At 39.9% G+C, this 22,541-nt stretch overlaps 1 long non-coding RNA gene across 1 annotated transcript in view; it reads left to right on the forward strand.

Annotated features, from left to right (window-relative positions):
* Nucleotides 1-22,541, forward strand: part of LOC140495670 (uncharacterized) — a 328,864-nt gene that overhangs the window by 15,781 nt on the left and 290,542 nt on the right. Inside the window, exon 2 of the long non-coding RNA XR_011964070.1 lies at nucleotides 3,183-3,381. This is a non-coding gene — a long non-coding RNA (uncharacterized lncRNA). The remainder of the gene's footprint in view (nucleotides 1-3,182; nucleotides 3,382-22,541) is intronic.

Raw genomic sequence — 22,541 nt, forward strand, 5'->3', positions numbered from 1 at the left:
TTGGCAAGTTTCATCATTTAATGCATGCTTAGGTAATTTGAGAAAAATCAATTGATTATTTATGATAACATTGCTTGTGTGTCCTACAAATTCATACTGTCAATAATGTCTAATTGTTGAACACAATTTTGTCAAATTCCCTCTATATTTTATGGACATATGAACCTGTTTAAAATAATTAGTTACGTTAAAAAAATACAAAGAAATATGATGCAAGTGCATTAACCAGGTGTATCATTCCTGCATTTTCAATCATTTTCTGGCTTAAGTTCTTATCCTCTAGACCTATGTTGAAATATAACTCAGAAAGCAATCATTGCCCTGGCTTTATCATTTAACTTTATCATTTGATTTATTTAAATTGCCTAATACAAAATGACAGCAAGATGCTCAGCCTAGGCTATGCTCTTATGTCAATGCATATCATTTAATGATCCCCTAAACACCTTCTGCTCCAAAAGGGAATACAATTCACCTTCAAATACTGTAGTATAATGTTGTGTAACAGGACCCATCTGTTCCAGTATGGTCTTATCAAATTTAAAAGTGCATGCCAAATACATGATTAACTTAAATGTCACTTTCATAAGATGCCAACAAATCACCAATAAACCTACCAAAGAACATCTAATACTCTATCTCTCTTAAATTAAAACTTAAAACAAAACAACAATTTCCTGTTCTTTCTGATCTTGATAGTGTTTCCTCTTCAAAGAAGACAATCCAGGAATTTAGAAGTAGCTGCAAAAGCAAAGACAATTTTCTCTTTGCAACTTCAATTTACTTCTGACTAAGTACATATACAATCAGAGCAGATTTATGGCATCAAGGAAACAGGTAGCATTAAACACTGTTACAATTCAAAAGCTTGCACTTTACTCAAGTCCTTTTGAGGGAAAGCCAATCAAAACATAAACACACCGTGATATTATACTGTGTGTTATGTTGCTTGATGCTCTCATCATAAGTTGCTATGTCCTTTTATTTATCCATGGCACACATAAAGAGCTGTAATTAAGAATTACACTATATGTTCACAACAGAAATATTGCAGAGATTGAACCAGAGCAAAATGGGACAAATGAGATATGATGACAAGGTTGGAGATACTGAACTAAGACCAGTCAAAAGCAATAAATCAAATATAAAATATTTTATTTCCATTGAAAAATTACCATTCTCCAGGGCAAAACCGAATTGTACACAAATATTCTTAAACTCTCAGGCCACAACCTGACCACAATGAAACAATTCCCTAGATTTCCCCCTTCAAATTGAGTGTCCTCATGCCCGAAACGTCGATTCTCCTGCTCCTTGGATGCTGCCTGACCTGCTGTGCTTTTCCAGCAACACATTTTCAGCTCTGTCCTCGAACAAGCCAACATTCCCAACATTCAGGCACTGACCACCCTTGATCTGCTGCAATGGGTTGGGCACAGCATCCACATGACCGACGCAGGACTCTCCAAGCAAAAGCTCTACTCCCAGCTCCAAAATGGCAGGGGAGTCCAAAGTGGACAGAGAAAGCTTTTCAGTGATACCCTTGAGGCCTCACTGGCGAAGTCTCCCATTCTCACAGACACCTGGGAATCACTGGCCCAAGACCATCCAAAGTGGAGGTGGAGCATCCGGAAAGGCACTGAATACCTCAAGACTTGCCTTTGGGATAAATGGAGACAGCAAAAGCAGGGAAAGGAGCGTGCTGCCATAGCAATGCACCACCCACCTGTTCCCATGACAACCACCTGCCCCAAGTATAACAGAGCTTGCAGTAGCCATATGAGTCTGTACAGTCACCTATGGCCTCAACGTGAGAGTGGAGGTCTGCAAGGGACACCAATGACAATGATGACATTTATCTGATAGGTTGTGCATGCAGAGTAGTTAATGTTAAATATGTAAATAATCAGTCTACATCATCATTGACATATCAGCTCACTGGACAACTCACTCTACAGAGAAATGGTTTGGAATTATCCATAGTGCTAAGCCTTGTCCTATAAATAGTTAGAAGAATGTTTAACAAAAGCCAAAGTTATCAACAACCTGATTTGCAGTAGTCTCTGTTGACCTTAACCAAGCAACCTCCCCTAGGACCCATTATGATGATAACAGATGTTGGCAGCAAGTGACCAACTCAGCTCTGGCACAGACTATAGAAGGAGTATCAGGAAATATCCACATAAAAGACAGGAGGAATAATCCAGAGGGAAAAAAAGGAAAACAGCAAAGGTCAATGCTGATGATGTGTAAAAAGTAACCATACAAAAAAAAGTTAGGCAGAGTATGTCATTTTTGTACTGTGTGAATTGCATTGAATTTGGTAGACAAATTCTCGTAGTATGATTGAGCAAGTTTTCTCATTATATCTTACCAAACTCATTACTTTAATTGCTGCTTGAGACCTCACGGTGAGAATTACACTATATTTCCACAGCTGCTACTCACTGGAGATCCCAGAATTGACTAACATCCCTGGCACCAGTGCCATATTTAAAAGGCCATTGTGCTCATGGACAAGCACTGTCAGTCCAGAGCTGCCCTGTACAATTCCTGACAATAGCCATGTGCTGGACAGACAGGAAGAATCCAGCCAGATGGGTTGGTGCCCAGACAGGACTTCCGTTTCCCCCAGGACCAGCAGTAGAGACCAGATCATTCCAGTCTGATCTGAGATTACCACCCATATTAAAGCTGTCTCAGCTATCTGGAGGAGTACCCAGCATAGAAGGAAGAAATTCAATATCCTTCACATTCCAACAGAGTAAATGACACTAAGACCATAAGAAATAGGAATAGTACTAGACTGTTTAACCCCTCATGTCTGTTCCACCATTGAATAGGATCATGGCTGATCTGACATTCTCCACATCCACTTTCCAGCCCTTTTCCCATAAGCCTTGCTTCCCCTCCTGATCAAGAATCTGTGCATTTATATCTGATACCTCATGCTCACTCCATAGCTGCCAGTTCACCCACCTTCCATAATCTCATGCTCCACCATGATCATGAACACATGCAATGCCTTCCCATTCACCTTCACCTACCTGACACTGCGACACCAGTATCTTTGCATGTCCTCTGCACTGCCGACACACTCACTTGGGAAACTTTACCATTGATGACAACAGCTGTGCTACTGAATTTCGTCTTCTGTAATACCTGCCTCTCTCTCATTCCAGGAACAAAACAGCCCACAGTGGAGCAGATAGAGCCAAAACAAGTGGTGTGCTGCCTGACGTTCAGTTCTTCACCTGTTGTCTGCAGAGAATCCTGACTCAGCCTGGACTGCTTTCAGATGGCACACTTGACTGACAATGCTGGGATCCCCTGAGTGAAGGATCTCCCCCTTTTCTTGACTGAGGCCTGCTGCTAACTTTGGTGAGCTTATAGGTTTTGTGTCTATGCTAAATGACAAGGCATGCAGTAGTAGTGAGTCTTGAGATTATGAAGCATTTGTAATGAAGTGTCCTGTAAGTGGATCAGAGGTGTACCATTGGATCCCAATGGGCATGAGCACATGTGGCTGATACCCATGGAACATCCCTGAGATGTTGGTGCCAGATTCCAACATGAGATCTGATGAGTTGAACTCACAAAGACCTTACTTGGGTTTCCATGTCGAGTTTTCCAAATGGTTAGTTTGTAAGGCATGTTTGGTAAGATCCCTGAGGCATGTGAACTGTTCACAAATGGTTAGAAATATTAAAGAGCATTAATTGGGAATTTGCCATGTTGCTTGAGCAACCCAAAAAGTCGTGATGGGATTACTTTGAGGTCAAGACAACTGTTACGACATGAAGTAAACTCTCCTGCTTAACTTTAAACCAGCAACACAGAAAAGATTTATCCTGTGCCGTAATCTATAAATATTTAGTGGCCAAGAGCTACTTAAAGTAAAAATGAACAACTTTCTTTCTTAAAGTATAACAGAGAATAATTAACTAACCACTATTTACAATTTCTTTCACTAACCTATCTTTTACCTTCCCTTCTATAATACTAGTCTGATAAAACTTCCAATTAAGATTTACAAAACAACACTTCGTATTTCAAAACTAGACAGCTTGACTTGTCCGGACTTGTCCGACCTGCCTATCTTCTTTTCCACCTATCCACTCCACCCTCTCCTCCTTGATCTATCACCTTCATCTCCTCCCCCACTCACCCATTGTACTCTATGCTACTCTCTCCCCACCCCCACTCTCCTCTAGCTTATCTCTCCATGCTTCAGGCTCACTGCCTTTATTCCTGATGAAGGGCTTTTGCCCGAAACGTCGATTTCGCTGCTCGTTGGATGCTGCCTGAACTGCTGTGCTCTTCCAGCACCACGAATCCAGTATTTGGTTTTCAGCATCTGCAGTCATTGTTTTTACCTAAGCTTTTGGTTCTTGTCTTTTGATCTTCCTGTGTCTTCTTTTCTTCTGGTTAGGAATTTCTGCTTTACAGGTTATTGATTGAAAAGGTGCCCTTTTAAAAGAGCTATTTTTTAGGCAGTCTGTGTACATACTTGATCATGGGAGTTCTCCTCTCAACTATTTAATTTTCCCCAGTCTTATACACCAGAGCATCGGATTGTGTCATTGACCCTCAAGATTGTCAATATACTCAGCTGAAACTTGATTGGAGTTTGATATGTTTCGGGTATAATTTAAACTGATTGGCCGAAATTTAATTTGTTTTTGTCTGCAAGCAACAAACTAATCGAGTTGGTCAACCCAGTGTTACATTGTTACCTTTGAGTAGACTTGGAGCTGTGTCTGGTAGTTCTGCTGCTTTTAACTCTCTTAAAGTACACCCACATCTTCATAATAACAACCATCTTTCTCAAGCCTACTGCGCATCTTGATACAGTCCACGTCACTCAGCGCCTGCTAAGATTCTACCCTTTGTTTACTGGAGGACTTTCAACATGTGAAGTTCTGAATCAAGCCAGGAATGGCAGAACTGGCATTTGAAGTTTACCAGGAGCAGAATGCTTTCAGGATCAGCAGAGAAACTGAACAAGGTTTAGTTCAGTATCCTCTTGCACGCTGCTGGTGATGTTGTAGATGTGTTACACAAGATATTAACAAAGAATCTGAGACATGTGAACATGTTATAAAATAGAACATAGAACATAGAACATTACAGCACAGAACAGGCCCTTCGGCCCATGATGTTGTGCCGAACTTCTAACCTAGATTAAGCACCCATCCATGTACCTATCCAAATGCCGCTTAAAGGTCGCCAATGATTCTGACTCTACCACTCCCACGGGCAGCGCATTCCATGCCCCCACCACTCTCTGGGTAAAGAACCCACCCCTGACATCTCCCCTATACCTTCCACCCTTCACCTTAAATTTATGTCCCCTTGTAACACTCTGTTGTACCCGGGGAAAAAGTTTCTGACTGTCTACTCTATCTATTCCTCTGATCATCTTATAAACCTCTATCAAGTCACCCCTCATCCTTCGCCGTTCCAATGAGAAAAGGCCGAGAACTCTCAACCTTTCCTCGTACGACATACTCTCCATTCCAGGCAACATCCTGGTAAATCTTCTCTGCACCCTCTCCAAAGCTTCCACATCTTTCCTAAAGTGAGGCGACCAGAACTGCACACAGTACTCCAAATGTGGCCTAACCAAAGTCCTGTACAGCTGCAACATCACTTCACGACTCTTGAATTCAATCCCTCTGCTAATGAATGATAATACTCCATAAAAGTTTTTGATTCCAGGCATGGAAGAACTGTCTAATGGAAAGAGGCCTGTAATCATTGCAATTTGAAAGAATGAGAGGTGATCCGATTTAAACACACAAGATTCTTACGCGATTTGACAGGGTCGATGCAGAAAGGTTATTCCCCCTGTGGGAGATTCTTGTACCTGACAGCTTAATCTCAGAATTAGGGTTTAAGGCAGACATGAGGAGAAATTTCTTCTCTTGACGGGGGTGAATCAGTGGAATTCTTTACTGCATAGGACTAATTGGGACATTTGATATATTCTAGGGTGAGACAGGCAAGCTTTTAATCAGTAAAGAAGTCAGAGGTTATGGGGAAAGACAGGAAAGTAGAGTTAAAAATAATCAGATCAGCCATGATCTCATTGAATGGCAACATAGCCCTGATGGGCTGAATCGCCTGTCTGTTCCCATGGTTATGTTCTTATGGACAGGCAGAGATGAGAAAGCAAAACTTGTTTTTTATTCAAGATGTACAGGTGAACTTTGTGAATAAAAAAGCTGAGGCAGCGCAATTTACAGGGCATCAAAGTGGAATTGTACCTGCTCAGAGGCCAGGAAACTGCAAACAAATATGGTGGCTGCTGTGCCCAATACACTCATCATGGTGAGAAAAGGCAGCTTCTGCACCAAGCTCATCCCACTGAACCTGCAAAGCCCAGTTCCTGCAGGAAGGGGGGGTCATGGTAAAATTGTTTGCTGCAACATAAAGAGTCAAACAAAAGGTACAAAACGAACAACACCCAGAAACAAGAAATTGAAGATGCTAAAGACTTGCAGTGACATGCCTGTGAGAAATTACGGGATCCAATGGGAATCATTCCAGCAATGACATTACAGTAAATGGTCACAAAACAGTCATCAATTTAAACAGTGGAGCAGGTAAAGTGGTTAAATGAGACCGCCTCCAATTATCACCATTCAACCCCAAGGATCAACAGGCACTCCACTCAAAATGAAGGGACAGTTGACTTTGATACTTTGGTACAATGGAAAAGAAATTACATATTCTTCAAGAACATTCACTACTAAGCTAAACAAAAGTGCACAAATTTGCAACTTTATTAATTTATCAGGCTGATAAATTAGAAAAACAAGGCAAACTGGAAGAATTCGGGGCAAAATTCCCAATATTACAAAGAGACCTTGGAAATCTAAAAACAGCTTTGACTATCACATGAAATCACTTCAAGGAAAGTTCTACATTCACTTTTAATGAAGGCAAAGCACTACATTAAGGCAATGGGGAGTGATTTCACCAGTGGGAAAAAAAACAAATTGGGCTTTTGCACAGAGGCAGTACCAAAGCCAAATGGCTCATTATGAATTTACATTGATTTTGCACAATTGAAAGGAAGTAGTGGAGAGGGAGATCAGTGAATGAGAGTTTGATCAAAAACATTATACATCAAACTTAATGTTAACCATGACTTCTGCCAACTACATCTGGTGAAACATGCATTACACTCTTCGGAAGTAATTGCTTCAATCGACAGCCCTTTGTATTACATCAGAGCCACAAATTTCTCAAATAACAATGCAAATATCCCAGAAGGATTGGAATACTTAAATGCCACATAGATGACATCTCAATTCCATCACATGGTTCCTTCACATCAGTGCATGATGCCAAAGTGAAAACAGTGCTCCAATACTTGCAAGAAACAGGACTTTAACGCAATGCAAATATCAGTTCTCTGAAACAACTATTAATCCATTTGGGATGCATCATTCACACAGAAGAAATGATTTCCAATCACCTCACAATATTACAGGATCTCAACAATTCAGGGTGATGGTGAATCAAGTTGGGAAACTTTTACCTAATGTTGCAAGTGTAAATAAATCACCGTGACAATTGTTTTTACACAACCAAGCATTGTGCTGGAAAGAAAACCAAGACATTTCCTTTAAGAGGTAAAAGAACTGTTCACTATGACCTGAACTAGAAGCTTTGATACTGAGTAAAGATATGCAATAATTGCAAAGGAAGCAAAAGTAGCTATTCAGACTTGTGAGAAGCTTTTAGACTATGTATAAGGCCTGAAGATCCCCATTGATAGAGACCAAATTCCATAGTTACATTGTCAAATGCCAAAGAACTAGTGAAGATGCCATCAAATGTGCAGAGATTTTATTTAATACGAATCAGATTTGATACTACACCCTAGACTGTCCAAGACAAGCCTTAAACTTCAGCAGATGCATTGTCAGGAATTCCTGTTAAAAAGGCTGCACAAGAGGACAAATATTTTGTCAAAAAGGTGGAGTCATAGCCTTTGTCAGTTATAAAATATTTTGCCTGTAACAACAGAGATCAGATAAAAAATTTAGACAGCTCAAATAACAGATGAATACTGTACGCAAATTTGTGAATACTGCTTCAAAGGGTGGCCAGGATATATTTCAAGTAATCCTCAGTTTTAGACAATACCTCAAGCAATGCAGACATCTCAGTGTTGCAACTTGCTGATTTACAATAAATGATTTATCATTCCAAGAATCCACAACTCAACATTCTTCAGAGAATAAATCAAGGATATTTGGTTATTATGAAGTGACATGTCAAAGTGCAAACGTTGTGTGGTGAAAGCCTCTCAAATCATTGGAAGAAACTATTTCAACCTGCAACACCCATGGACTGGTAGCAAGAAGGAAGAAGGCTAAAAAGCATCATAATAGTCTACTAAGTTTGAGAAAAGCCTTGGAGAAAATAAATCCTTTAGTGCTTATAAAAAAAGTTAAAAACAAGATCAGGAAGACTGATAAAAATAACAGTGCTATATCTCTGCAAGGCAGAGATGGAGTCAGAGAATTGGAAGGTGTGTGTGTGTTTGTGTATTCATGTGCATGAGTGTGTATGTGTGGTGAAACGTATGATAATGGAAATGAGGCATACATGGAGTCAAATATTAGGGAGATATTTAAAATGCTTAAAGCCAAATTAATTTATATCATGAGTAATGTAAAAGTAAAGTCACCCTAGTTCTACCAGACTGTAGGGCTGCTCTCTCATTAAAGCGAGATAACTGCTGGTAGTCTAAGCCAAGGGTCATCATGCCTCAAGGATCAAAGAACAAAGAGAATTTACAGCCCAGGAACATACCCTTCGACCCTTCAAGCCTGAGCTGATCCAAATCCACTTTCTAAACCTGACGCCCAATTCCTAAGCATCTGTATCCCTCTGCTCCCCACCTACTCATGCATCTGTCCAGACACATCTTGAATGAATTTACCTCGCCTGCCTCTACTACCTCTGCTGGCAACATGTTCCAGGCACTTACCACCCTCTGTGTAAAGTATGGGCCATGTGTATCCCCGTTAAACTTTTCATCTCTCACCTTGAAAGCATGACCTCTCGTTATTGAATCCCTCACCCTGGGAAACAGCTTATCTCTATCTACCCTGTCTATACCCTTCATGATTTTGTAAACCTCAATCAGGTCCCCCCTCAATCTCCTTTTTTCTAATGGAAACAATCCTAACCCACTCAACCCTCTCTTCATAACTAGCAGCTTACATACCAGGCAACATCCTCGTAAACCTTCTCTGCACCCTCTCCAAAGCATTCACATCCTTCTGGTAACGTGGCGACCAGAACTGTACACAGTACTCTAAATACAGCCGAACCAATGTCTTGTACAATTTTAGCATGATCTGCCAGCTCTTATACTCAATACCCCATCCGATGAAGGCAAGCATACCATATGCCTTCTTGACCACTCTATTCACCTGTGCAGCAACCTTCAGGGTACAATGGACCTGAACTCCCAGATCTCTCTGCTCATCAACTTTTCCCAAGGCTCTTCTGTCTATTGTATAATTCGCTCTAGAAGTAGACTTCCCAAAATGCATCACCTCACATTTGCCTGGATTGGACTCCATCTGCCACTTCTCTGCCCAATTCTCTAGTCTATCTATACTCTCCTGCATTTTCCTATGCTTCCTGCTACTCCACTAATCTTTGTGTCATCTGCAAACTTGCTGATCATACCAACAGCACCCTCTTCCAGGTCATTTATGTATATCATAAACAACAGTGGCCCCAACACTGATCCCTGTGGAACTCCACTGGTCACCATTTCTCCATTTCAAGAAACTCCCTTCAACTACTACTCTCTGTCTCCTGTTGCTCAACAAGTTCTTTACCCTCCTAGCTAGAACATGCTGCACACCATGTGATTTTACTTTCTCCATTAGTTTACCTTATCAAATGCCTTACTAAAGTCCATGTATATGACATCTACAGCCCTTCCTTCATCTATCAACTCGGTCATTTCCTCAAAGGACTCTATTACGTTGGTAAGGCATGATCTTCCCTACAGAAAACCATGTTGCCTATCACTGATAAAGCCCTGATGAAGGGCTTTTGCCCAAAACATCGTTTTTCCTGCTCCTCGGATGCTACCTGACCTGCTGTGCTTTTCCAGTACCACTCTAATCTTGACTCTAATCTGCAGCATCTGCAGTACCCGTATCCACCTAGAGAGATCATTTTGTTAAGTTAGAAGAATGTTCAATAAAACAGTTTAACTTCCAGCAGCCTCTGTTGATCCTGAGTAAGGACACATCCTCCCCAAGACCCACAACGATGGTAACTTAGCATACCATGCTGAATCTCAGTTTTTCCACATTTTCGGATGTTATGTACTAACTATCTGCTATTTCAAATCCTAGTACAGAAAATAATGGTCTCTACGTTTTTGATTAGAAACATCCAAGGAAGAGAACTTTACATGCTTTAACTCAAAGATGTGGTTTGGCCCACATATTGAATTCTAGCAAGCACCCATTCTGTGCATACTTAATGTCTGTCATGTTTCATGATATTTGTAAGTAAATAACTTAGGAGTTATTGTGGCTAATATTTATCAAAGTATTGTTATTAGTGTAAACTCAGTTTACCAAAGATTCAAACCACAAACTATACATTCTTTCAGAATATGGGTTAGAATCCAACTTTTAAGGTGGATATATCAAGATAACCTGTTTTCTTTTAATTAATTCACTGGCTGAGGAAATAGCTGGCTCGGCCAACATTTATAGCCCATCCCAAAAACACATGAATTACCTAGATGGGGTTTTCTTTCCCAACAATTGGCAGTGGATTTATGGTTATCATTAGACTCTCAAATCCAGATTTTTATTGAATTCAAATTCAACCATATCCTGTGGCGGGATACCACAATATCCTGTGGCGGGATACCACAATATCCTGTGGCGGGATACCGCAATATCCTGTGGCGGGATACCGCAATATCCTGTGGCGGGATACCGCAATATCCTGTGGCGGGATACCGCAATATCCTGTGGCGGGATACCGCAATATCCTGTGGCGGGATACCGCAATATCCTGTGGCAGAATTTCATCATATGCAGTGCTGGGATTGGAACTCACATCACCATACATTACCTGGTTCTCTGAATTAACAGTCCAGTGATAACATCAAATTGGGCCAATATTTGAAACCTTCCACCCATTGGAAATGTCTGACAGCTTCCCCAAAGTATGGTGATCTTAGTTTGAATCACCTTTCTATGAATCATGTCTTCTCAAGAGTTTGAATACCCACCTGAATTCTGCAGAAAATCTTAAAAAAAACTAAAGAGGTATCCATTAAAATCTCAACGCAAAGGGAGATTGATGGACCTGCCATTCACTTCTCAAGTGTGATTGCTCCAGTGTCTAAACACACAAACACACTGAGCAATTCACCTTTATCTTTTGCTTACTCGCACTTCCTGTATGAATGACAATGTGATGGGTGGGTATTGAAGAATGAGTACAGTAATCAGTTTTGTGTTCTTTCTTGACCTAAAAATCTTCTCACTACTTGCTACTTCTACCACCATTCACATAAATAGCAGAAATAAAGCTGCTTGGCAATAGATATGCCTGGGTGCACAATGCTCTAAAGAGAAGCTTGAACAGAAATATCAATACCAGAGAGGGGCTGTGTGTTTATTGTCTCTAGATGTACTAGAAAGCTCTTATTAATGAATTAACGGATATGTAATGTGAGAATTGTTTGGCATAGATTTTGAAGGTGTGTCAGTAGAAATAGGAAGGTAAGCTGCTTTGTGAGCTTCTCACAGAAGTATTTCCACAGATGGACTGTCTAATTGCACATTCACAGCTGCAGGATTATTTGTAATTTGAGCATTAAGCACTGTAGCCCTTATCATGAAAAGCCAGTTTTCAGTTTCATGTCTGCATCAGATTTAGCAACAGAGATTAGTTCTTTTAGGTCATCTTTATGAATCATTTACTGCTGAACCCTGTAAAAACACGTACCTAATAGGCAGCAAAAACAGCATGGAAATGAAATTCTCATTCAAATATTGATCTGACTCATGGACAATCTTATAAATGTCAGAATCCTGGCTAACTGTTGGAGGATATTGGAGCAACACTGTAACTCCTGTGGAAAGGTTTATTCCTCACCGTCCTGTTCCTACACCAAACCCACCATAACATTTGGCTTGGTAAAACATCCCAAAATTGAACACAGAACTGCATAAGATATTAAGAGAGAGGATAATGATAAGTTCCTTAAAAGACACGAGAAATGTTAAGACATGTTAGGGAGATGTTTGGGCCTGAGTTAGTTATGGCAAGAGTTACCAACAGTCAGGCAAAGAACACCAGGGAAGCACAAAAGAAACTGGTAAAGCACAAGAGACCAGAATTTGAAGAACTCCAAGTTCTGGGCGGGTAGGAACATAAGAGAATGTTACAGATTTAGACACGGGTGAGGTCATGGAAGAATTTGAGCACAAAGATGAGAATTTTAAATTTGAAACGTTTCTGGACTGAGAGCAACACACATAATGAAAAAATGGGATTTGGTTTGCGTTAGTGTTTGATACACCCTCTGTCCTTAGCTTAGGATACAATTCCAGCGGGACTAGCAGCAATCTGTCACCTTGCCCGGGAGATCCGTATTCATTTATGAGTTCAGATAGGGAGGGTTAGCTGATTATTTAATTAGCTAGTGACGTTATTATGATCTCCAAAGAGACGTTCAATTTTTAAGAAGAAATGCAGTCTTACATAAATAGTTGAAAGAATGGCACATTGAAATTTAAGACGTGGACGATAATATTAAAATATTGCAAACAAGACAATATCTTCGTAAGAAACATTAGGCTGGAGTTTACCAAGAACTGGCTAAATGTTAATTTCTCAAAGTTTCATTGAGGGTTTCTCTCCATGAGATTGAACGAATTAACCTAAGCAATTCTCCACAGCTTGCTTCCATTGTATATGTACCACCATTATACCACAGTGGCACCCTGCTCGCACTACTGTGTATTCATAAGAAATGGAAATACTGCCCACTGCAAGGATTTACTTGGATTTCCATCACCAGTGCCATATTTAAATGAGCATCAGTTCAAGCATTGTCAGCCTGGAGTTGCAGTGTTGGAAGATTTGCCCTTGAAATAGCTGACAGAGACAAGTTGGTGCCATGCTTTGCTACAGGGACCTGGCGCTCCTAGTGGATGGGGTGGCAGAGAGGAAGACTGTTATTTTTCCTCAGGCCTGCCACAGCAGACCAAACCTTGCCAGCCTAGTCTGATGTTGCTACCCAAAACAGTACATGGTCCACAGTCTGGAGGAAGGCACAGCAATGCCACAAGAAGGTGAACAATCTTCTGTGCTCTGCAAGGATATGTACAACCATCTTTTCTCTACTTTCTCACACTCACTCTATCTCCACTACTGCATCCACCCCCCACCAAGACTTATGGTCTACCACTCTCACTATTGCATTCCACATCTTCTCTCAATTGTTCTCACCCATTCAATCCCATACTACAAATTCTGCATGCCCTTTGCACTCCTAACTCACTCAGATGGGATACCTTACCACCTTTCCTCCACCTTTACCAGTACCATAGCTGTGTCAGCTACTTCCATCTTACTCAATTCCTCATTTTGTCTCATTGCAGAAGAAAATATCAGATTGAGAGAACCAAGACAGATGGTGGGAAACCTGACATCTATCTCCTCAATCTTAGAATTTTAGACCTGTCTTTTTCCAGTGAGATTTCCTTCTCCTGGAGACTGTTCTTGTATTCCAGGCTTGGCAATTGTCACAGCTTTGTTTTAACTCTTCACTGATTTGATCCAAGGGCAAGCTTTTACCTGCATTCCTGTACGTTGTATCATAGAGGTGTTTTTAGCCTCTAGCTGCTTCCTCTCTCCTGAATCCAGACAAAGTCCCAAACACACACTCTCTGATATTCTAGAAAAGCCTTTAATATGATCTTCCAATATGCATCTTTCCCCATAGTAATGTAAATCACATGGGCTTTGGAGATAAGTGGAAATGTTAATTAAATGTTAATGGGGATGATCTTATAGCCATTTTGGGGACATGGTTACAAAGTGTTCAAATCTGAGAATGAATTGTTCAGCAATATGTGACTCTTTAAAAGGACAGGCAGGAGGTTAGCATTGATGGCAAGGGATGCAGTAACTATGGTAGCAAGATATGACCTTGAATTGGAAAATATAGAAACTGTATGGGTGGAGATAAGAAATAAAAAGCAAAAGAAGTCACTTATAGGAATAGTCTAAAGCCCCCTAACAGTCGATATGTGGTGGAACAGAGACTGAATCAGGAGATAATGAGGGCATGAAGAAAAAAAAAGTGCGTTCGTCACGGATACTTTACTCTTCTTGGAGATTGGGATAGTCAGTTTGGCAGAGGAAGCCTTGAGAAGGAATTCATGCGGCGCATTTAGGACAGTTTCCTAAAGCAATAGATTGTGGATCCAACCAGGGATCAGGTTATTTTGAATAAAACCAAAGACTGAGAAACAAAAACAGAAATTGCTGGAAAAGCTCAGCAGGCCTGCAGCATCTGTGGAGGGAAAAGAGAGTTAACATTTCAGGTCCAGTAATCTTTTCTCAGAATAGAACAGAGGAAGGGTAACTGGACCCGAATTGTGAACTCTGATTTCTCTCCACAGATGCTGCAGAGCTCCTGAGCTTTACCAGCAATTTCTGTTTTTGTATCAGGTTATTTCAGATCTGGCGTTGTGTAATGAGGTAATAAATCATGTCACAGTAAAAGATTCCCAAGGAAACAGTGACCATAACATAGTAGAATTTAGCATTCAGTTTGAGAGGGAGGAACTTGTGTCAGAAACAACAATACTAAGCTGAAATAAGTGTAATTACAAAGGAATGAGGGAAGACCTGGCTGGACTGGATTGGGAAAGGAGTTTAGTTATAAAGACAGTTGAGGAACAATGGCTGGCATTTAAGTAAATAGCTTTCAGCTCACAGCAAAGATATATTGCAATGAGGAAGAAGGATTCGAGGGAGGGGATAAGCCAATCATGGTTGAGTTAAGGATAGCATTGGGTGGAAAGAAAAGCATACAATGTGGCAAAGATTAATGGGAAACCAGAGGACTGGGTAAGTTTTAAAAACCCACAGAAGACTAAAAAGTAATAAAGAGGGAGAAAACAAACTTTGAAGGTAAATTTGCAAGTATTACCAAGACAGACAAGCTTCTTTAAATATATAAAAAGGGAGAAAGAAGCCAAAGTGAACATTGGTTCCTTAGGAAATGAGCCTGGGAAAATAAAAATCCAGTACAGGGAAGGGCAGAGAAGCTGAATAAACGCTTTGCATCAATCTTCACAGTGGAAGAAATGAATAGCTTTCCAAAATTACTAAATAATCAAGGGTTAAAAGAGGAGAGCAAATAAATACAATAATTGTCACTAGAGAAAAAGTACTAGGGAAACTAATGGGGTTAGATTGTGAGGACTGCAAATGCTGGAGACTCAGAGTCGATGAAGTGTCGTGCTGGAAAAGCACAGCAGATCAGACAGCATCTGAGGATCAGGAGAGTAGACTTTTTGGGGGGGGCTAAAAATCACTAAATTCCCTTCATTTGATGGAATGCATCCTAGGATATGAAAACAAAGTAGCTGCAGACATAGTGGATAGTAATCTTAGTATTAACTTCTAAGATTCCTTACAGTCTGGAAAAGTCCCAGAGGATTGGAAAACTATTGATGTAACACATTTATTTACGAAAAGTCAAAAAAGAGCCAACTACAGTCCAGTTAGCTTAATGTCAGTTATTGTGAAAATCTCAGAGACTATTATAAAGGATGTAATAGCAGAGCTTTTCAAAATATGTAATATAATCACACAGAGTCAGCATACTGAAGGGGAACCAAGGACATCTACTAGAATTCTTTGAGGAGGTAACAAGCAGGATAGAAAAACGGAAAGCAGTGGATGAGATATATTTTAATTTTCAGAAGGTACCACATATTAGGCTGCGTAAAATGCCCATGATGTTGGAGGTAGTATAATGGCGTTAACTGTAGGAATAACTAAAAAAACACAGGCATAAGAAGGGATTTTCAGGATGCCAACTTGTAACTAGTGGTGCGCTAAAAAGATCAGTGCTGGGGCCATAATTATTTACAATATATTTTAAAGACCTGAATGAGGAATTGGAATGCACTGTAGCCAAATTTGTGGATGGCATAAAAAGGTGGGAAAGCAAGCAGTGAAGCTCAGACAACATGTCTGCAGAGGGATATAGTTAGGTTAAATGAGTGGGCAAAAACTTGGCACATGGAATATAATATGAGAGAACATGAAGTTGTGGACTTTGTCAAGAGAAATAGAGGAGATAAATATTATTTAAATGGAGAAAGACTGCAGAAAACCATGGAACATAGGGATTTGGGAGTCCTAGTCCATGAATCACAAAAAACTAGCATCCAAGTTATTAGGGAACGTAAATAGAGTGTTGGCCTTTGTTTCAAAGGGGTTAGAGGCAAGAAGTAGGGAGGTCTTCCGAAAACTGTGTATGGCACTAGTCAGACCATAGCTGGAGAAATGTGTAAAGTTTTCGACGCCTTGACTAAGGAAATATAGAATGCATTGGAGGCAGTGTAGAAACATTTCTCTAGGCTGATACCAGGTACAGAGTTAATGTTTTATGAGGAAAGGTTGAATAGATTAGGCCTGTACTCATTAGAATATAGAGGAATGAGAGGCAGCCTTACTGAAACATACAAGATTCTGAGGGGGATTGATAGGTTGATTGCAGGAATGTTGTTTCAGATTATAGGAGAGTTTAAGACCAGAGGGCATAGTCTCAGAATAAGGGGTTGTACATTCAAGGCAAAGATGAGGAGGAATTTCTTCTCTCACAAGGTAATGACCCTCTGGAATTCTTTACCACAAAGGACAATTGAGGCTTACTCATTAATAATAATCAAGGCTGAGACAGACAGATTCTTAAGTAGGAAAGGAACCAAGGCAAAAAGCAGGAAAGTGAAGTTGAGGATTATCAGCTGCGATCTCATTGAATGGCAGAGCAGTCTTGATGGGCTGAATGGCCTACTTCTGTTCCTTTGTTTTAAAGTTTTATGCCATTATTAACTATAATTGAGAGCCCAACATGCCTTTATCTTGGAACAAAATCAATAATTTTGAACATTACAATTACAACCTGACACATTCAAACCATTTTGAACTGTGGGGAATTCAGCCTATGAATTATAAACGCTAAGATTTCTCCAACATGTGAACATTTTACATCATTGCCCCAATAACAAAAACTGGGTCTTGCCTTGATCCTTCCCCACAATCTGCCTGTTGTCAAACCTGCTGCAGAGCAGGTCACACAATCGCCCCTTATCACAGTATAAACACAGTGCAAAAAGAAAACAACCCTATAAACCTCATAATTGTAAGAGCTACCCCCTAAGTTGTAAACACTATCCGGAACATAACAAGTTTTAATGTACTGTTTAACTTTTTAAATTCATTAATGGGATATAGGTATTGTTGGCTAGGCCAATTTAATTTCCCATCTCTCATTGTCCTTGAAAAGGTGGTGATGAGCCATCTTCTTGAACCATTGCAGTTGATGTGGTATGGGTAAACACAGGGTGCCCTTAGGGAGGTAATTCAAGAAAGTTGACCCAGGGCCAAGGAAAGAACATATTGTTCGCATTTTAAAATCAAGTTCTACACATTTAACAACTAGCTTACTACATATAGTTCAAATAAAATCCTCTTTCCATGTTGTCAGACTGTCCATTAAACAATCTTACTTGGCGACATCATGCTACTTAACCCAAATCAATCATATCCACATTATGTAAAGTCTGTTTTTATGTGTTTCTTAATATCCAGCCTTACATATGACCAGGAATAATTTCGTTACCGGTAACTCCTTTCTTACGATGAATAAAGTTCACGTTGTCCTTGAATAAAAGATGTCACAGTTGTTTCAGTTTGGGAAATTTTGTCAACAGCAATATTACTGACTTCTGATAAGACCCCTGGTCTCTGTATTCCAGCAAGTGAATGAGAGTAAACCAAGTCAAGTGTCAACTTATAAATCTTTCCAACAGATATCAATGGCAGGTGATAACAGCAGGAGGGTTTCCTGATCAGCCACGCAATAGAAAGAAATTGGATGCATTACCATCACAATTTATACTTCTAACATGCTTGCAAAAGTTTGTTTCCATGACAACTGAGACTCCTTAGAGGTGCCTGCTGGTTTAGTTGGCTTGATGGCTGGTATAGATCAGATTGTTACAATTAAGTGTTTTAAACTCCATTCCAGCTGGGGTGATTCAGGGAAAGACAAGAGGACAAGAAACAGTGATACTTGAAAATGAATGTACTGGTCAAACTGGTGACTCATTTTGAAGTACGTAAGACCAATTGAATCAGTATGTCTCATTTGCCAGTTTACTGTTTTTTCCTACTGGGTAAAACCCTTCCTCCCTCCTGTCCCTGGGGTAGATGTTGTGGTAGTGTGCCTTCAGGCAGAATACTCAAGAGGAAGAAGAACAAATTGGATAATTAAACATGAAGGATGCAGAAAACCTAGGAGAGGCCAAAGAAGAGCCACCGGGAGAAGGTGGGTGGGTGGTGTGGGACAAGAGATGAGAGTCAGGGGTCCTAAATAGCCTTTATAACAACTAGAACAAAGTTGAAGAGCCCCAGGATAGGCCTTCTAACTGTCCTACGTCTATGGCACCTCTGAACTGCCTCAGAAGCACTGAGACCAACTCTGTTCCACCTGCCACTTTGGAATGAAATTATTGCATGTTGAGGGACCTTTTTAAAGGAGATAGGCTTATTGACAATACTTAGTATACTGTGTTTGACAGACTTGCCTATATTTAAGTACATCGCTGTTGATTCACAAATCATTGTAGAGCAAGCTGAAAAAGTGTTCTTTCTTGTGTTAAAATGACAATTACTTTCTGTATTTGTTTCAAAAACATTTGTGTATAGAAGAAACCCAATCGTTTCAACAGTAGCTTGATGGTGTATACTTAGGACAAAACTGACATTATTGGAAGTTTAGATCACAATTGTGTTGATGATGTTTGACAATGATTCTTTATTTTACATCACCTGAGACAGTGACAATCATGAACTGGGAAAATGAAAGCAAGTTTGAAATGATTCCCTGCAAGTCAACACAGTGAAACATCAGCAAAATTGCAATTTTCCTGTAAAAAAAATCCTCTTAATATTATGCAGCATCTATAGAATCTCAATATTGAATTAAACCTGTGGCAAATTTAATGCTGTAGAAGGGAAGAGCTGCATGCATTCATTTGTGTGTGCGTGTGTGTGTGTGTGTGAGAGAGAGAGAGGAAAAAAAGAGAAAGAATGTATGATTGGAGGGGAGAAACTCTCAAAACAATGCTCAGACAAGCACTTTGAACATGAATAATGCAGGTCCTGTGCAACTAAGAATGTAAAACTTCAAACAACTCTGGTCAGAGTTCACCTTAACAATTGTTTTTTCATTCCTTCCTTGCCACATACAAGCCAACTGACCATACACTGGACTGGTGAGTAATAAAGCGGTTTTTTAAAATTGAAGTGTAGAATCAGTGTGCACAAGTTATTGGAGAGCTCAAGAAACAGGTTTAACCTGGAGATTCAACACACCAATATAAGTTAGTCACGTATTGCCTAACATCACTTCCTTCAGAGATAGGCCGTGTGCAGTATTTGTATAGTCTCTTATGAGTGATTCTGAAGCATCTTCCTTCTTTTTTCCAAAGACAACTTTCAGACAAATTAAGATTACATTTCTATAATATGATTGGATGATTGCAAGAAGTATTTATGTGAAGATAAATCACGATTAATCATTTAATAATTTGAGTCTATATAAAGTTCAGTGATTATTGGAGAGTGGCATCATTAAACACTTTTCACTGTATTTGTAATAAATATATGTGACAATAAATGCATCCATCACTCAATCAATGCTGCTAGAACTTCACTCTTGCAACTACGCACTGTTAAAAATCATACAACACCAGGCTGTAGTCCAACAGGTTTATTTGGAAGCACTAGCTTTTGGAGCGCCACTCCTTCATCAACCACCTGCTTCCAAATAAACCTGTTGGACTATAACCTGGTGTTGTGTGATTTTTAACATTGTCCGCCCCGGTCCAACACCGGCACCTCCAGGTCAAATCTATATGCTCATCACTTTGGTATTTTGACAAGTAGGTGCATTGGGATCCTATGTATTGTAGTGTTGATAATTTATATGGTGGTCTTCCATAACTTCACTCTCTGAGTTCACAATGAAACGTGCCCTGGCTGCAACTGGAGTCTAGGGTGGTGTCCAGTGGGACAGTTCCCTCAACTGGTTCAGATTCACCTTAGTGTTACTCCACTTGATGTTGTAACATTATATGTTTCTAGGCTCACTGCATACTTCAAATGCTTGGGCAAGAAACCTGTGTAGGTTGCAACAACATTCAAGTCTTTAATGTAATGCCTAGTTATTTCCACATGTCAATCATGCCAGTAGTTCTGTTTCCCCATTGAATGCCCTTCTTTATCATATCCCCATTCAAAAAGTAATGTTGTGTGAAAACAATACCCTGAAATGCCTCCGTGATTTTACTGCCTGTATGTCCTTCTGAACAGTGTGATCCTGAATTAACTCAGTTCTCCCATTTAGCACCAATCCACCTACCCTTGAAATCATGTACTCACTGTTCTGCCTAACTACGGATCTTTGAAGGATTTAGGTTTTACAACTGAGTTTATGTTTACTGCAGACAGTTTCAATGGCTTCTTTGAAACTTGGAGATATGTAACAGAACAGAAATGAACCAGCAGCTTTCTGTGTTTCTGCTCCCAATTTAATATTTGACCATTTAGGTTATCTTGTCTTCAGTCTAACATCCAACAAGCATCACTTCACAGCTCACATTATTTCAGTTCTCCTGCCATTTCACCAGAATCCCCATGTCTAAACCATTCCCATCTAAAACTCTGGGGCAGGTAGAGAATAGGATTAGGTTTGAGTAAAGCTCTCTCTACACTGCAGTGTTTCAGTTCCCAGTCATGTTCAGCTTGGGGTTAGATATTGATTAAATCACCCATTTCCCCCATCGTGTCCCCATCAAACATACTCAGGGCAGATCCATCACTGGGTTAGATACAGAGTGTGTGTCCCTCTACACTTTCTCCATCTGAATCTCCCAGAGTCTGAGGAGAATGGGGTTAAATACGAAGTAAAGCTCCATCTACACTATCCTCATCGAACACACCCAGGACCAGGACAGTGCGAGGTTAGATACAGAGTAACGCTCTCTCTACACTATCCACATAGCACAGATTTGTCAGCAGGTTGCACGGTCCCATTGCAAGATCCTATGCTGAAGTCAGTCCCAACCTTTTTTCTTACCTTTCAATTTTATTTCTGCAATGTGATCCCGGTCTTCAAATTCACAGTGCTGTTACCATGTTGGATTACTTCCTATCTGCCTGCAAACTCACGAATCACAGACAAGACAGGATAGCAATAAAATAAGTTAACTTTATTCCAGCACTAATAACAATTCACATGAGATCCCAACAACCATGTCTAACTTAGAGTTTCAGTATACCAACACCAACTAGTTACATGGTGCTTTAAATCACTACTTCAGTGATGTCATGTACAATATATGCATCTTCTCTTAAAGCAACACTGCAACATACTGTTTCACGTTTTAGACTCTGAACTGCAAGGAAGATATTCAAGTCCTGGAAAGTCCTGTTACAGGAAAGTATTCAGCATAACCTGGATAAATTAGAGCTTTTCAACCTTGAAAGTCAGCAATTAAAGAATCACAGAAGTCTATAAGATAATGAGTATTATTTTGGCGTTAGATCATAAAATGACTTCAAGCCAATCTGACAGTAAGTCAAGGACATATTAACTTTTGAGAAACAAATTTAGTTCTTCTCTTAGGAAGTTTGCCTCACATATGGTGCACACATCTGGAATGGACTTCATAGATAGCCAAAACCATTTAAGAAACAATGGGTACCACAGACAATAGGCTTGTTACGTCCTATCTTTGGATGAAAAATTAGAGATTCTGGCTGTCAGCTTAATTGACTTTCTCAAAAATAAAATCCAGCACTATTCATTCTAGATGGTGTATCATGCTGGACATAAATACACAACACCGAAGAGATGTCACAGTGCAGGTTCAGTGGGGTCAGATTCATAACAAGTATCATCAATGAGATTTATTCATAGTTTAGCCAACAGTTAAAAACTAAGCACTTATGATGCATTGTGGACCATCAACAACAACTGAATTGCAGTCCATTCCAAACTGTAGCCTCTGCAGTCTCAGTAAGGAGTGTAGAGGGGAATCTTTAATAGATGCTTCTGAAATGAATTATCAACCTCAAGAAAGTATAACTATTATAGGTGTATCACGGACAAGCCAGACAGCAAAAGCAGCATGCTGTAGATTAGAGCT

Source organism: Chiloscyllium punctatum, chromosome 25, assembly GCF_047496795.1.
Source record: "Chiloscyllium punctatum isolate Juve2018m chromosome 25, sChiPun1.3, whole genome shotgun sequence".
NCBI classification, from domain to species: domain Eukaryota; kingdom Metazoa; phylum Chordata; class Chondrichthyes; order Orectolobiformes; family Hemiscylliidae; genus Chiloscyllium; species Chiloscyllium punctatum.